Source organism: Phalacrocorax aristotelis, chromosome 4 (genome assembly GCF_949628215.1).
Source record: "Phalacrocorax aristotelis chromosome 4, bGulAri2.1, whole genome shotgun sequence".
NCBI lineage: Eukaryota > Metazoa > Chordata > Aves > Suliformes > Phalacrocoracidae > Phalacrocorax > Phalacrocorax aristotelis.
The window spans coordinates 64,596,694-64,613,264 of NC_134279.1; positions in this window are offsets into that span (position 1 = coordinate 64,596,694).

Here is a 16,571-nt window from a genome sequence, read left to right on the forward strand (position 1 = left end):
TTATGCTATTGTTTAAGGTACTCTGTCTACCTGCTCCTTGGGCTCAAGAAGCCAGAATATTGGGTCTGAATAAGAACATTAAAACTGTTATTAAATGCAGTCAGCTCTTCTCCAGCCAAAATCGTGCAACGACTTCATCACAGGACAAGTTTTCTCTAGTTGTCTGTGGATGAAAACCTAGAGTTTTAAGGACCAGAAAACCCTTGCAACAAACAAACAGACCAATGAATGTATAAAGGCAGGCTAAGTAAAGAAAGGCTTGACAAGCAGGGAGTCACACAGGAACAGATTTTGCACTGAAGTTAAGGACGACCAAGCCAACAGGACCACGGGAGGAAGTGAAATAAAGCACAGCACAGCGTTTCAAGGACTCACCCTGAGCTGGGTAATGCAGTCCAGCAGGAGTGACCTGGAACTCAAAATGTCAGTAAGATCTTTGGGACTCTGAGGCAGAGGGTGGAGATGGAGGTGTTGCCTGTTTTACATAAAACTGTGCATCTCCTTGTCTGTGTGAAATAAACAAATATAATGTAGTAAATCCTGCCTATTTGCTTCAAGTAGCTTGAAAATGTTACACTAACAGTGAAATTGTCCTCAAGAATGAAGGTGTGGGAAAGGATGTTTTTAAGCTTTTTAGGAGCTGGCTTTTTGACGAGACTTTCTCCTATTTACAGATAAAGCAAGAAGCACATAATGTTGTATTTAATAAGAGTACTGAATGAGTTAGACCCAGAAATAATGGCTAGAGGCAACCCAGGGACAAGGGAGAGCTAACAAGTCCAGAGACCCACCTTGTAGGTACATCACGGCAACTTAGTGGAATGCAATGAACTGACTGGATGAGCTTCGTAAAAAAACATTCGAGCACATTTCTTAACCAAGTTCACAATAAAAATGTTAGGTCTTTTGTGACTTCTGCCGTTTTCCAACTACTGGCCTAACTGCACTGTTGCTAAAAGTACCTAGTAGATTGATTTTATAGTTACACTCATCTATATCAAATTAGTGCTGGTTTTCCCCTTCAAAACTTGGGATTTTCATTCAGGTTCTGTTCTTACCTGAAAACCAGCATTTTATGTCTCTTTAATCTACAATACAGTCTCTTAACTAAATGTCATTTCACACCTTCTTGGTTCTCCAATAAGGTGTTCTTGCCTTACTACTCTCTAAAAAGCGCTGTTGTAGGGACTTAGAGCATCATTAGTTTCTACGCTTAAACATGGAAAACGATATATAAGAACTAAGATTTAGTATTCTTAATGTTTTCATATGCTTGTAGGGACGTGAAAGTCCACAGGGGATAGAAATAAAAATGGAAATGTAGTAACATTTTACTAATATAGGAGTGGCTGTGAGAGAATGAATGTTATGCTCCTAAGCTCAGGGAATGCTCATACAGAAAAAGACTGACTCATCTGAAATCAGAAACTGGAGAGCACCTGCATGTGCTAGCTGGACATGTTGGAAAATGCTGGACTCCCTCACTATCTCTTCTTATACCTCTGAACATGAATCCCAGGACATGAGACTGCCCCTTTAATAATGCGAAACATGAACTCGGATGTATCAGGCTATATGACATATGTACGTGTGTGTGGGTAGTCGTGTATTTGGGTGTGGGTCCTCGTGCATCATGTCACACAATGAGGGACTGGGGGTGGGGTAAGACTGCTGGTGAGAAATGCACAGCTGCATTCATGGTCATGCTGGTCAGTGACTGCTGCTTCGTCAGGCTTGGGGGCAACCTGCTATTCCTCCTTTTTCCCCTGGACTGGGCTGCTAGTCTTCTCTTCCAGACTGAATGCAATGACGTAGTAATATCTGCGCAGAGTATATGTTTAAATATATATATAATTCTACCTCTATTTATATATATACATGATTCAGAGCTGTAGGCATCAGACTCGTACTTTGTATTGACTCTGGGTCTGATGGAATAAAGTATCAAAATGACTGATAAGTTTTCTGTGTTAACAGTTTTTAAAGAAAAGTTAGATATTCCGGGTCACTGTGCGGGAAGTTTATTTACCTCAGTAATTTGAAATCTAATCACTTTCATGGTTAATCCTGTTTCCTTTGCTGCTGCTTTATCTCTTTTGATAATGATGTAAGCTTAAATGTAAGTGTGAAGGGCATAAGTTTATACCTGGAAAATCACTGAAGTCCTCTATTTGATCATGCAGATCTGTCTCACAAAGACCTGAAACCTTGCGAGGGACTATGTGCTACATTCATTCCAGTGACAACATCCATTTCTTTCATGACGCTCTCATTGAAAATGAAAATTGCCTGCTTCTTAGTCCTAGAAATACATAATTTCCTCTATATTTCTTCCCCCTACTTATTTCAATCCCTTCTTCTAATCTAGCTCAGCATTATATGAATCAGCACTGCTGAGAATTCAAGGAAGTGAATTTAGAGTGGTTTGCTTCACTGAAGGCCTGACTCCTTCGCTGTTGACATCAGAGGCAAAATTCAATCATTTCATTAGTACATAGAAACTGCTATAAATAACTAAAGTCAGAATACAGAGAGTAATAATGGTCAAACTATGGGAAGAGATGGTTCAAGATACCTGAGCACAAATTTAAAAGAAAGTCCCATGAGGAATAGACAACTCTGGAGAAAACTGAAGTTCTTCAGTGTAGGTATATACTGATTTCTCAGGAAGTGTTCTCAGTGAAACATGGGTGTGATGAAGGGTTTCTCCATATTTCGCTATTCTCTTTGGCTCACGAATGTCAAGGACAGTTTGTGTTTGTTTCTGGGAATGAGAGGTCCTCAGAAGTAGCTGAGCCATATGACACAGCCATGACTCATTTCTTGACTCAACAGAGTTTAGAAAGAATAATGGAGGGGGATAGATAAAGATAGGGCACAAAATAGATCACCATTTCAGTTGGTTTGTTTGCTCTCTAAATGAAGTGGGCAAAATTCTGAATCTCAGAGAAAAAGTAGATTATGGTAGCAATTTGCATAAACACTGCAAAATCAAAATTTCTCTGTAAAGCTGTAAATAAAAGGAAAAAAGAATCATTTTTCACCCACTTAATAGCTTGCATGTAAATGAATAGAATTCCATTTTTTGTATTGTATTGCTTCTCTATTGAATTAAGTCTTTGTCCCATTTAAAAGCCCCATCTTGTTCTGTCAATCTCTGAAGCAGCTATTCAGCAGCCAACCAACACAACAGAATTTCTCTATGCTGAATGTTCTTTTTCGTTTTTGCATTGTATCTTAGTCTCTTATTATAATGGTGCTGCTAGCAGAACTATAGACAAGCGTGTGTCAATATTTCTATGCCAAACCCTGTTTTATTAGTAGATGTTTGTAACAAGACCATTATAATTTGTATAATCAAGATGAAGCTAAATACAGTTATTCTCCATCCTGACACTAATTTCCTCTAAAAATATGCTTTATTTTCTCAACCACTTTTAAAAGATGGACAATCAAAAGCTAAAAATGTGCTGAGGTTGCAAAACTCCATGTTGCTGGCTACTCCTCCTCAGGTAGAAGGGGACAAGAGAGAATATAAGAGCCCATGTAGACATTTAACTTGAGTATTTTGATACAAAACACTGGACACCAGGGAACTCCTCATCATGGCTGAAGGAATTTTTTCTCTTCAGAATGTTTATTTTGACCTTGGTCTACAAAGTAAGACACTACCTGTTGCTGCCGATGTGTTTTGTCTTCCATTTAAATAATTTTGTATGCAATCTGTATTTTACATTGTACACCATTTTGGGGTTTGGGTTTTGTTCTTTTTTTTATTTTTCCTCCTCGTGAGTGCAGAGAATATAAATGACAGTCATGTCTATGCCATGTCAATTTTCAGGAAAAGTGTCTGCTACTGACCATGGCTATGAGTGTAAAAGGAAAAGATGAGCTTGTAGAAAGTATGGCCTTATTTGCATACTATTTTTAGTAAAGACCGATTCTTTCATCTTTGTAATGACTTCCCTTCTTGCACAAGGTGAACTAAAAATAGAATTTGTTTCTCCCTTGGTAGTATACAGCAATGAACTGTACTGCAGCTGTCCAGCTTTCAGATCTGCCGAGTTTTGAAGTTCAGAGCTCTTGACATTTGCAGACCTCACAGGCTCTCTTAAAATAATCCTGAAAGTTCAACCGATCACCAAAAGATTGTTTGAATTCCACATAATACCGTGGTAGATTTTCAGAAAGCCAGGCGTTTTTCAATGCTGAAGTTAATAGTCTGAGGTAAATCATTAGTGTGGTTTTTAGCTTACAGTGGTGGCTATGAGTGTGAGCCTAACAGCTTGGTGCTACAAAAGCTCCCACCTGTCCTCTCTTCTGCCTCCTTTTCCCTCTCTTGTACCCATCTGCATTCACCCTGCCCTCTTCCTTGCACTAATTCAGATGGGTTTTGGCCTTTCCTGTGGGCTGATTTATCCACTGACTAAACAGGCAGATAACCACATTTCTGCTGACTTCGTTTTTTTCTTGAGCCAGTGAGCTGAGTCTGTTCAGACAAGCTCTGATGGTAAAGGGTGGGCGCACACAGCCAGGAGCATTGAGACAGGAGGAGGGGAGAGGGTGTTTAGGGAGGATCTCTCCTATCTGCTGGTAGTGAATTGTGAGATTGTCTCACCCTATTTCAATGAGCTGCACCCTGTGAAACCTGCAGTATAGCAAAAGTATAACTACTGCCATTTCCCCTACATACTGGGCCAGAACTGAGGTTCAGTGATCTTTCTGTAACAAGTATTTGAAATATTTTCTTGCTCAACATCATTGTTCAAGTTCATAGCCTGCTTGTGAAAGTGGCTTGTGGAACTGCCTCTCAGTGGAGCGCTGGGGCAGTCGGATTATCACCAAGCCATGCAACCTGGATGATACAGCTGGTGCCGCTCCTGGACCTGCACAGCTTAGCATCACATGCTATGATCACTTGTAGGCAGCTTGTTATGAAAAAAACTCAAATGGCTGCTCAAACCCTTGAGCTGGAGGAGCACATTAGACCTGCCAGACTAAATCTTCACCATTTTTTTTTTCAGTGGGCAGAAGAGGAGGGGGCTTACGCATCAAATTTCACCCCTGGATAAATGCACACCAGGTGGAATTTGCATTTATTCATATTTTTTATCTGAATTTTGCACTAAAAATCCCCAAATGAATATGAATATTGGCCTCTGTTCACAGGCTTGCTCTTTATGCTTTCCCGTGGTAGTAAATTTGACTCCTACTTACAGCAGGTGAAACTGCTCTTCATGGAATAAGAGATTGCTTAAAATCTTTAACTCTTTTCTTGATGGATTGGTGCAGCCATTTGTGAATGCGTATGTTTGAAGTTTCATTTAAATTTTTAGTTAATAAATCCATGTGATTTTTTTACTATATGGTGTTGCTTTACCACAAACAAAGTCCTCGCTTTGGTAGGCTGGTGAGGATGACCCCTCCCAGTCTTATGCCATTCCCCTGATGACAGTGACCCTTTTCTGCACCTGTTGTTATATGACTTCATTTTCTTGGCTGTGGATGTCTAGAAATGTAACTAACTTTCTGGATGACGATTTCCCAGAATTACATTTTGAATAAAATTAGGAAACAACTTTAAATCATGAAAGCTTTCCCATTTCTGACTCTATTTCTTTGGTTATGTCACGGGAACACATTTTTAGACATTAGTGCTGAAATACATTTCAGTGTTGGCTCATGAAGGCATATGTTCAGCAATATGGATACAGCCTTTTCTTCCCTTTTATTTGCAGAGGACACACTCGGAGTTTATGCATGGGTTCATGCAGTAAAAATCTGCTCTGCAGTAGTTTGTGATTTCTGTTGGTTTATTCCACCCAGAGCCCACTGTTCTGTCTCTGAGCTCATATTGCTCTGTGAGGGTATCATGTTCTGTCCCTTCCTAAGAAGACTGATTAAAAGTGCAGTGTGAAGTACACTTAGTGTGACTGAAGGTCCTGGATGTTTGTTATGTGCTTGACAGTGCAAAATGTTACCAAAATACCAAATGGAATCAGTAGCATATTTTATTCCCTACCTTTTAAACTGAAGTGTTTTTTTTATTTTGTGTATTTCGGTATTTCCAGTTGTGTCACACAATCTTTTTTAACGCCTAATGTCTCCGTAAATAAGATTTTCTTTCAAGGAGTTATTGTCCTCTCTTTTAAGTTAAAATTCAATGCTATATTGTATTAAATGTTCATTGCCACTTGGCAATTCCAATCAATCAAACTACATCTCTGTTCTGCTGTTGTACTCCCTACCAGTGGAAAAGTTTAAATACCCATTATTTTGGGTTGAAAATTGAGAATATAAACTCTGCAGAAGCAGCTGATTTATTGACATAGTGGAATGCTCTGTAATAAAAGAGTTTTTCCCAGGAAAAAAATAGTTAATCCTAAAATCACAAAATACATACATTAAAAAAAAATAAAAAAGAAGGAAATAGGTTAATTATCACACAATTACAGTAATGAAAAGAAAAAACCTAATCAGACATGAACAGCTTGTATAACCATTAACCAGGCTATGGTAAACCATTACTTAACTCTGACTTAAGAGATCCATCATGGGATTCATGGCAGCCAGTTAACTAATGCTTAAACAATTCCACAGTAATTTAAAGCTGTGGTAAATGGCATCACTCAACCAAGCAGTCACTCTCGGTCTCAACAGTTATTTTTAACTGGTATGAAGTTATGCTAACTCCCTCCCCCCTTTCCCTGCCTAAACTGCAAATGCTAACAAGTCTTTACTAGCTGTGTGACACAGTATGAAGTCCTTTACTGAAGTCCAGGCAGATGACATTCATTATTTGGTTTTCTTCTGGGAAAAAAAAAATTTCTTCGCTGAAGAGTAGTGTCAAATGAATCTGGCACAGTCTCCCCAGGCTGAAGCTGCATTTAATCTCTTTACAAAGATATAAATCTTTCTATTTATTTCCTCATCTTTAATTATTTTTTACTTTAAAAGTTGTTAAAAAAATGGTATATTATTAAGATCAATCTAACAGCTGGTAGCTATCCAATTCATTTTTTTCCTGCATTCTCACCGAATAATAATCAGTCAAACTAGGGGAGGGAGGTGAGTTGCGTAAGGTGGGTATAAAGTTGACTAAAGTGAACATGACTCTGGTGAGTGTTGAAGAGGTAGTGGCAGGCAGGAGTGAGGCTCCTGCTGGAGTGTTACAGTGGCTGAAAAAGGGCTCTGTATTTGTTTAGAATTTTTACTTCTAACCTGAGGATCAAAAGTGGGAGTGAACTGATAAACTATGCCAGTGACACAAAGCTGGGTGGCATTGCCTTTGCAGAGGAGGATCAAAATATCACACAGGAACAGCTGGATCACTGAGGACAGAAGTAAAAAGAAACGGATGAAATTTAATAGTACAAAGTTCAAGGTCATGCAGTCACGGCCCAACAAAAATTTTTGCCAAGAACTGGTAGCCTATATTTTGGAAACAGCTGAAGAGAAGGAAAAGACTTGAGGCTACTCTCTGGTTATAGGTGAGTAGGAAAATGAAATTCCTTCTGTGTTTTGTTTGGCACTAAAGCCACTTTCTGTGCCTTTCTTCCCACATCTCCCAAGGCATGCATTCCTGCCCCTGCACCACAGACTACCGCCTTCTTGCTGGTGCCAATGCAACAGGATCGCTCTGTAAAGTAGATGATGGGAAGAAAAGAAGTTGGAAGCTATTTCAGGTGAAGTAATTGCAAAATGTCCAGTGCATATAAGGGAGGCCATGCCATGGAGAGTGCTGTGTGCAGCCCTGGTTAAACATGTGCAAGAAAGATTAATGCAAAGTGGAAGAGGCGCCCGGAAAGATTATGAGGTGTATTTTGAGGCACAGAGCTCTTGTCTTACTAGAAGACCCAAAAACTTCCTGGCTAGTTTTGCTTAGCAAAACAGAGTCCCAGAAAGCCTCAATTGCCATAAATGTATGGGCACAGAGGAGAGAGGATAGATTAAAGGGAGAGAAAAACTATTTAAACTGTTGGAAAATGTTACTGTGACAACAAATAGATCCAAAATAGAATTTATTTAGCACGGGTATATTTTGCCTTGTGAATCAGAATGGGGTTCCTAACCACCAGGTCAGTAAATGGGAGAGCTCTGGTCCAGAACCATCTGCCTGGTGGAAAAAAAATCTATTATTATTGGACTTGAGATTGATTTGTTATGAAAAATTATATGATATGGAGCCCTTGATAGTCAGGGCATGAACTGTGTCTCAGGAGGCTTCCAGTCCTATATTCCTGGGCAGCAGAAAGCTTTTAATGTAGGCAATATGCAGAGGACTGATCTGTAACATGTACCTGACAGGCGCTTTTGTGCTTTAAAATTTAAAAGTTCAGAACTGGTTTTTGCTTTCAAATACACATATTTTTTGTGCAGACATTGTTTTATGCGACATGTGCCCAGGGAACAAGAACTGATTCTGTGAGAACCAGCTGAAATATTTAATATATGGCTGATTATAGGTGACATCGGTAAATAATGACACAATAATTTTCTCTATTCTGTTAATTTTTTTCCCCCCAGAACATCAGGTATTTAGAAAACCTGGAAAAGCAGTCAATTTAAACAAACTCTCTTCTACAAACAGCAAGGCAGCACAAAAGAACTTAGAAGGAGAAAATGAGACCTCTTGCACCGATTCTGGCACCCTGCTGCCTACCTCCCAGCCCCAGCTAGTGACTAGTGTCAGTGCTAACGAGGGGGAGACAGCAGCACGCCTCTCTTGTAGCCGCTCTGTCTTCTTGTAACACCACTGACAACCTCCCTGGAGCACATCTCTGAATAAGCAAGCTATTAGCGCGGAAGAACCCCCCTCATGTAGCAATTCTGGGGATTGCATCATGCCTTCCCTTGGACACCCGTGCTCCTGCTAACGAGGAAGAAAGTGGTAGACTTGGCCGTGCTGTCACATGGAAAAGGGAAGGGCTGGGAAGAGAGAGATGGAGAGGAAGCTGACAGTCTAGTGTTATTCCAGGAGGTGTGGTGTGTTGAGGGTCAGCATGTATAATTTTCTTGTTACATCTCAAGATTAAAGCGTTTGAAAATTAGTTTAAGACCAGTTATTGAATAGAAAGGGCTGCAAGGGAAAGTGTGTCATTCTTCATTACATAGGCTTGAGATGAGATCCAAATCAGACCTGCCACATATATTCTCTCAACTGCATATGCTTGTAGCCGGAAGAATGACAGCTTGATACCTACCTACGTGTCAGTCAGTCTCTTTACCCCAAATAAACTTTTGCTTCTATGGTATCCTTTGCTTCAAAGCAATGCTGACAAGGATTTATTGAATTAACCTAAATGGCTTTAAGCCCCAGTTCATGCTGGTACAGCATGTCTCTATCAGGGGTTTGCACTGGTATAACTAATTGATTTAGTTACAGATGGGAAAATTTTCTTAACAAGAGAAGGCCTAAACTGCTGGCCAGGCTGCCTTTGTTGTTTGCAAGTAATCTCCCTCAGCCCGTTGTTAGCATAAATCTGTTCTATTTTGGATTCCCATAGAGCTAATTTGCACAGGAGTTACACAATAGCATGGTTTACATTTCTTGCTCCTTTTCAAAATGGGACTGAAGGACTTGGAAAGAAAAAAGACTTTTCATGAGTTGTCTACATTTCTGTGAATATTTCATTGCATCTGTCTCAGTCCTCATGTCTCGTGTGGAAGAGCAATTCATTTGATAAATAATCTTTTTCTAGTTGGGCACAGAGGGCAGAGTATGTGGTTCTGCTCCTGGAATGGCTGGACTGGATGCACAGCACCCTTTGAATCACATTTCTAACACAAAGTGTTATATTAACAAATCTGACAGCTGCTTCCTTTGGCTATCCTGTAATACTTGATATGGATTTTCTCTTGTCGATCTCAGTGCTACGCTTATCTGCTACCACGTCCATATGAGCTCAGCTGAAAACCTGTGCACATGTGTGAAACCAACATGATGAAATCCAAGTTTGTATTCACAGAAAATATACATGTTCTCACCTGAATGAAATTAAATTGAAAATTAAAGCAACTTTTTTAGGGGTAATTAGATATGAGGTCTAAGTTCAGGTAAATCAGGTTTGGAGGCTTGTGTATAACCTGGGACAACCAGATCTTGGGCCTATTTATTTTAGATACACGTTTGTAACCATAATGAGTAACTGAAAGATTTCCTATTTATTTTAAAGACACTGGAATTTGGGTTCATTTTTTTTAGTTCGTTTATGGACTTTCACATTTAATACTCTTTTCAGGGGAACAGTGATGAAATCTGGAGACAGCGATACAACCTCCAGTAACCTCCAGCAATTGCTAGCACTCCTCAGAACAAAGAGTGTTTTAGGAAACTTTTTACATAGAGTAGCATGAAGCATTAACAGCTCATTTGGCTCTGATTGTTACCTCTCCAAAAGTTGGTTTTTTTCATTGTCAGCTTGATTCCTCTTCAGTTCTAGTCTGTTGTATGGCTCCAGTAATTATGAGGTAGAGGTGGTACAACTGAATGGGTCCGAATGATTCATATTAATTTAGGGAGTATATGAGCATTGAGCCTTTTTTACAGCAAGAACTGTATTTTCCTTGAGATCATTTAAGCTCTTTGTATATTTGAACAGTATCCATTTTGCAGTCTAATCCTATGAAGAAATGGTCAGAAAGTGGGGCATTACAGAAGCTGATAAAGAGAGATTTGTAGGTGATTACATTGTAGTAATATTTTGTTTGCCTAAATCATTAACCTATGTGTCTAAAATAGTTTTAAAATGTTCATAGAATTGAAAAATAAAGGGCTTTCAAAAGAAAAGAAACATGGATAGGAGATTTTTTACTATGCTAAGTAGTCATGTTGCTGCCTTTTTACTCAAACTAATTCAAAAGAAAACAGTGTTTCCATAGCAGGAACAAATAATTCCATTCTCTAGAGTATATTGTTATAGCCATATACTTTTTTTTTTTTCTTATTTATTGTAAAAAGACAGACATGAATAAGTAATGCAATTTTCAAGAAAAAGATGTGGCTGCAGCCCAGCAACAAAACATTGTATGTTTTATCATACAACTTTGTACAGTGCAAAGACTCTTGAAAATTAGCTAAAGGAATGGTTGATAGTTGGAGAAGGAATTGGGATGTATCTTGGCTCACTTACCAGATTGTAACTAAAAGCCCACATGTACCCTTTTCACACATACATCTCACACTATTGTTCAATTCTTATACTGCTTTTACAAAATAAATGTTAAACATTGTTTCTAAGTAGACTATAGAACAACTTCAGAATTTATTAATTTGCCAATTAAAATCTTCATATATATATATAGAGTGCTCAGAATTAAATTCTGTCTGCAAAGTCAGTCAAAAATGGCAGAAACTACTCACTTATGCGATCTGGATATAAACATGGATTTTATTTTTCATTGCAGGAAATGTCCTACCATTTCTAACAATGCTGATAATTTTTCAATGCTTGTGTGGTTTGTACGAGAGTTTTTTCTCTGTATTAGGAACAATCAATGCAGGGCTTAGTTGTGCAACAGCCAGAAGTCAGGCATGGGCTGAAGAAACAGAACTCATGGTAATAGGCATCAATGTTCCTTGTACACTACACAATGCAGCTAGTTAGGCTCCAAGGATGGGATTTGTATCAACGACCATGGTGTGGGGGGAAGATTTAAGCTAGGCAACAACATAAGCAGTTTCTCCATCCACCTTTTATGATACTAGGCCTTTTGCAGTTCTTATGTGTCTCAGCTATTTTAGTTTGCTGTTACTTCCTTAATTTTCCCTGATTCCTACAGTCTTTGTTCTCCCTAACTCCTCTGTTTTATATACTCAGTACTGAATAACACCATGAGGAGGAAACTTTGTTCCTATATATCTCCCAGGCTTTCCCTAAGCCCCCCCATTATATTATACAGCAGTGAAGTCTCATGCGAGCGAAAGGTCAACAGTCTCATGGACTCCATGAGAAGTGCTGCTTTCTGGATGCCCACATTTCTCTCTCACCCTTCTTTTCTGCTTTTTCTGCAGGAGAAACTCCTGGCATTTCCTCACCTAAAGGAGCACTAAGGTTAACTTTGCAGGTACCAGAAAGCACTTTAGGAGTGAAATCATGCTGGGATGCTTGCTACCCCTTAATGACCTACAGCCCCTCTGCCTCTGAAATAAGTTCTAGCCTCTGAGGATGTGCACAAAGAAGAAAATGGGGCTCAATAGGGAGAAGGCTGAAGGAAGCGGGAGCTAGAAGAGATCTTCCCTTTCTTTGGTGGAACACCCAAGGACAAGTTTCACACTTTCCTTAGGCCAGGGAAGCAGAGAGGAGACTCACTGATTTGTTACGTCATTGAGGACATCTGTGCCAGGATCTTAATTCACATTTTCAAAAGCCCACTGTAGTATCTGCTCCAATTCATCACACTTCCACATCTTTTCAGTGCAAAATAGATCCTCACACCTAAACTATGTGCTGTAGATCTCCTAACCTCTACAGCTCTGGACCCCCATATAATTGCTAAATAAATGAGGAATAGAGTCATTGTCACAATAACAATAACATTTGTTGACTACAGGAGTCAGACATATACTCTGGAGGTGGGTTTACCAAGGAGGCTATTGGTAGCTCCCATTCAGACATGCAGGCCTCACATCTAAATTGCACTAGCTCTAGCCACCATATCAATACATACCATATATTTTAATACACATTATATCTTCTACAATAAATATATATTGCATACGTTCTATAAAACGTAATGTGACATATTCTTTTTCAATAAACAAGGTAAAATGACACTAAAAGAAAAATAAAGGATTTATACTTGTTTAAACTTCACATAACGGCTGTGTCCTTGAGGAACCAATACTGAGTATATTGAAAAAGATTAATCCATTATTAAAATTGAAAGAATCCAGATGCATAAAGTACAGAAGACAGAGAGTGGCTCGCTGGAATCTAAGCTCACCTGCCCCTTTCTTACTTCTGATATCAGTTAACATGTGTAAATTAGGTTGCTGCTTTTTCATCATCTGTTTTCAGGTCAATGTCAAGGACTATTAATAATATCTCAGAACATGTTTTACAGTAGAAGTATCTGACCAATGTGGAAATGAAAAAGGACCCTCTTGGCACCTCAGGCATGTGTGGAGGGAGAGCACAAGAGTTTATAGAGTGATCTAAGCACACCAGCTGGTGAGTAAGTGGTTGGCTGAACAGCTGATGTGAGAAGAAGCCTTCACAGGAGCAAGTACGGGTCCTGGATGCCTGTGGAATGAGATGAGGGAATAATTTTCTTCATATACACACTCTCATCCTATGAAGACTTGTTTATGTATTAATTTCATGTCAATGAGTAGCCCTACTGACTTCATTAGGACTACTTATGTGTTTAAGATTAATCACATGCTTATGTTTTACCCTGCTGAAGATAAATTTTCAGGAAAGTTGTTCTTAGAACATTTTTCACCTTACATTAATGTACTGCCTCAGATCTGAGACCTATAGCATTGCTTACCAGTGTAAACACTGGTCACCCACAAATCATACAACAAATCACCCAGTATTGGACCTGCTTCATGGGAACTTGGTCAACACCTGGCCCTGCAGACCTTGGCTGAGATGGATCAGGACACACTGGAGCCAGGGAATGGCATAGGGCAAAGGTGAAAATAGCAGGAAACTGAAAAAACAGCAAAGGAAGGTTGCTTAGAATAGCTCCTGGGGGGCAAGGAGCCTTGAAAGAGTGGAGAAACACAGCAAGGCAGGTGTATATGTTATATTTAATGTTAGCTTTTTCAACAGGCAAAAATTAGCACTGGTGTAATATTGGAGCCATGTTATATTTGGTTCTACTGCATTAAAACACCAAACAGCTAATGCGCAGTGTGGCAACACAGAACTCTTTGTTACAGAAAACGCTACTCTGTTGCTTGAATTAGCAGAATTTTATCAGTTTATTTTCAATAGTATAAATATCTATAGATGCCAGCAGTCTCATTTCTAAGTGTCTGACCTCTGAGTAGGACCTAACCCCCTTGTAAGGATCTCACTTCCTTGTTCCCAAACAAGTCGAGCTGCAGTGGGTAGGAGGTACTGCTGGGAGTGTGACCTCTTCCCTCCTCTGGCTCCCACTGCTTCACCCCAAGTGATGGGCAAGTGCCTTCTTCCACTAGGGATCATAAACCTGGAACCCTCTCCTGACAGCAGTCTTCGGTAACGCTTGCTTCAAAGAATTGATCCCAGCTCTCTCTTCTCTTTTAACGTTCATGCAGGGAGAGGTGGTTTCCTCAATTCCTAATAGAGATCAGAGCACTCGCTGAGGAAGTGAGACACCCAAGCTCAATGCCTTCTGCAGTACAAAATGGTTCAAACACACATCTCTCTAATTAGTGGGCAATGTGCAAAGAAGCCTCTTGAAACTCTGAGAACTTCAGGGTTCAGCTGAAAGAGCCGTAGGGCACTTAGTGGAGGCAGTGTGGACTGTGTCCCCTGCAGGCCCTTGGCACAGGAGCCTGGCCGAGTGCTCTAACCAGCAGACTGTTTTGCAAATAGGATTTTCTAAGAAGAGGTGGGGTGTAGCTGGTGCTTTGGATTACCTCAAGCATTTGGTGTGAGATAAGCATTCATTGCCCCAGGACAGGCACTTACAAGCATATCTGGGAAAATAAATGCCTGGAGAATTTGCAGATGAAGTAGGGATATGTCTGATAATTCTGGGTCCTTCAATAGAACTTTGGTGGGTTTAAAGCCCCTAACTTAGAGATAAGATGTTGCTGGACTGGATCTTCCCAACATAAAGGTCAGATTGTCAGAAAAACTGACCAAATGCATTTAAATGAAAAACTTAAATGAAAATGTTTTCAATTCATTCCATCCTCTTCTCCTTCTTTCTTTTTTATGTCCTCTTATGAATTTGAACTCTTTCTCAGAATTTCTCTCTGGAGGGCTCCTCTATCTCACTCCTTAGGTGCCTCAGATTTAGAGAGAAATATAAAGACTATTTTTACTTCTACACTGGGATTAATAGAATCCAGCCTCTCTAGCTGCAGGGTAAATCAGCACAATTTCCCTCTATGCCAAATGCCAGTGGTTTGTCATAGATGTGCTTAAGCCCCATCATTAAATGTAGCTTGCAGTACATGCTGTGAGCTAGTAGTGGTTAGTTAGGGGGAAAAAGATACAAATGATGACCAAAAGGCTAAGTAAGACCCACTTCCAAACATCCTGTGAACATATCCCCAAACTGAGAGCAGATCTGCTTTGCTGATCATAAATGTTATATTATTTGGATGGACTTTTTAAACCCTGCCATTTTTGGCATTTAAAAATAAAAGGATAAACAAAAACACATCTGGTCTGCAAATGTGCATGCCATGTTTGAGCTTGATGCAATTTCAAATTAGTTGTTAAACAGTGAAAATCAGGGTTCATAAGGGAAATGCCTACTCAGCTGATTGTAGTGCAACTGGTGCAGCTATAATAGACACCAGACACTCCTGGAATAGCAGATAACTGTGTATGGCTACACAGGCATAGATGGAAAGAAAAGCCAGATGGTGTACTTAACTGCACTTAAAATCTGATTGTGTGTGTCAATAATGAATGCCCAAATCGGATTCCGCCATAAAAAACAACTATATGTGCATACTAGTAGAACAAATGCAGCCCTATAGAAAAAAAATGTGTGGATGCCATCACTGTAACAATGGTAATTATGATGATCAGTTGTTTTGTATTAGCTGTGGGTTTTTAAAGTCTTAAAATTAAATACATTACAACACAGTAACAAAAATAAGTAAAACATAGGGGTAATTCTGACAAATAGAAAACTATTATTTTTAGCCAGTTTTCTTAAAATCACAAACGGTGTCTGTTGCTCAGGTGGCTGGCAAAGGTTCCTGGATGCTACAGTCTTAAAATACATGCCTTTCTCGGACATCAGAATGAAATCCTGGTGGGGTCAGCTGAGGCCTTCATTATTTCAAGGTAGATTAAGTTGTTTATTATGGGTGAAAGTTAGGCCTGATGGAATAGACATTTCTTGTAAGACTTTAAAACAAAGAATTTTTACTTTTCTGTATGGAAATTAAGGTTCCCACTGTTACTCAGTCTTAGAAAAAGAATTTGCTTGGCTCAGTTAAATAAGAACAATTAAAGAATGTAATTCCCTGTAATTCCTCCATATGCTTGCTCCCCCTCTCTCTCACTTTTTCTGTAACGGAAAGATTCTGAACCCGTTACATTGAATGTATTTACTGGTAGCAGCTCCACTGCTTTCAGTAGAAAAGCTTTTGGAGTGGGATGCTAATCAGTTTGAGTAAAGTTAGCAAAAGCTGGCCATGAATAAGAACCAAATTCTGCCAAACTCAATCATATTAATCAGATTTGTCCCAATATCTTACCTGTATATGTTCAGATGGCACAGTATGCCATGATACTAGCTCAGACACGTTGACTAAGGCTAATTTAGTAAGTGTTTCCTCTCAGGGTGTTCTCTCTCTGCATGCCATGCAGACATACCGTCCTAATGCTTCCATTTCTGGAACTAGCAGAGTTTCCTCTAGCTGGAGTAATAGCAGCTAAGTTGCGATG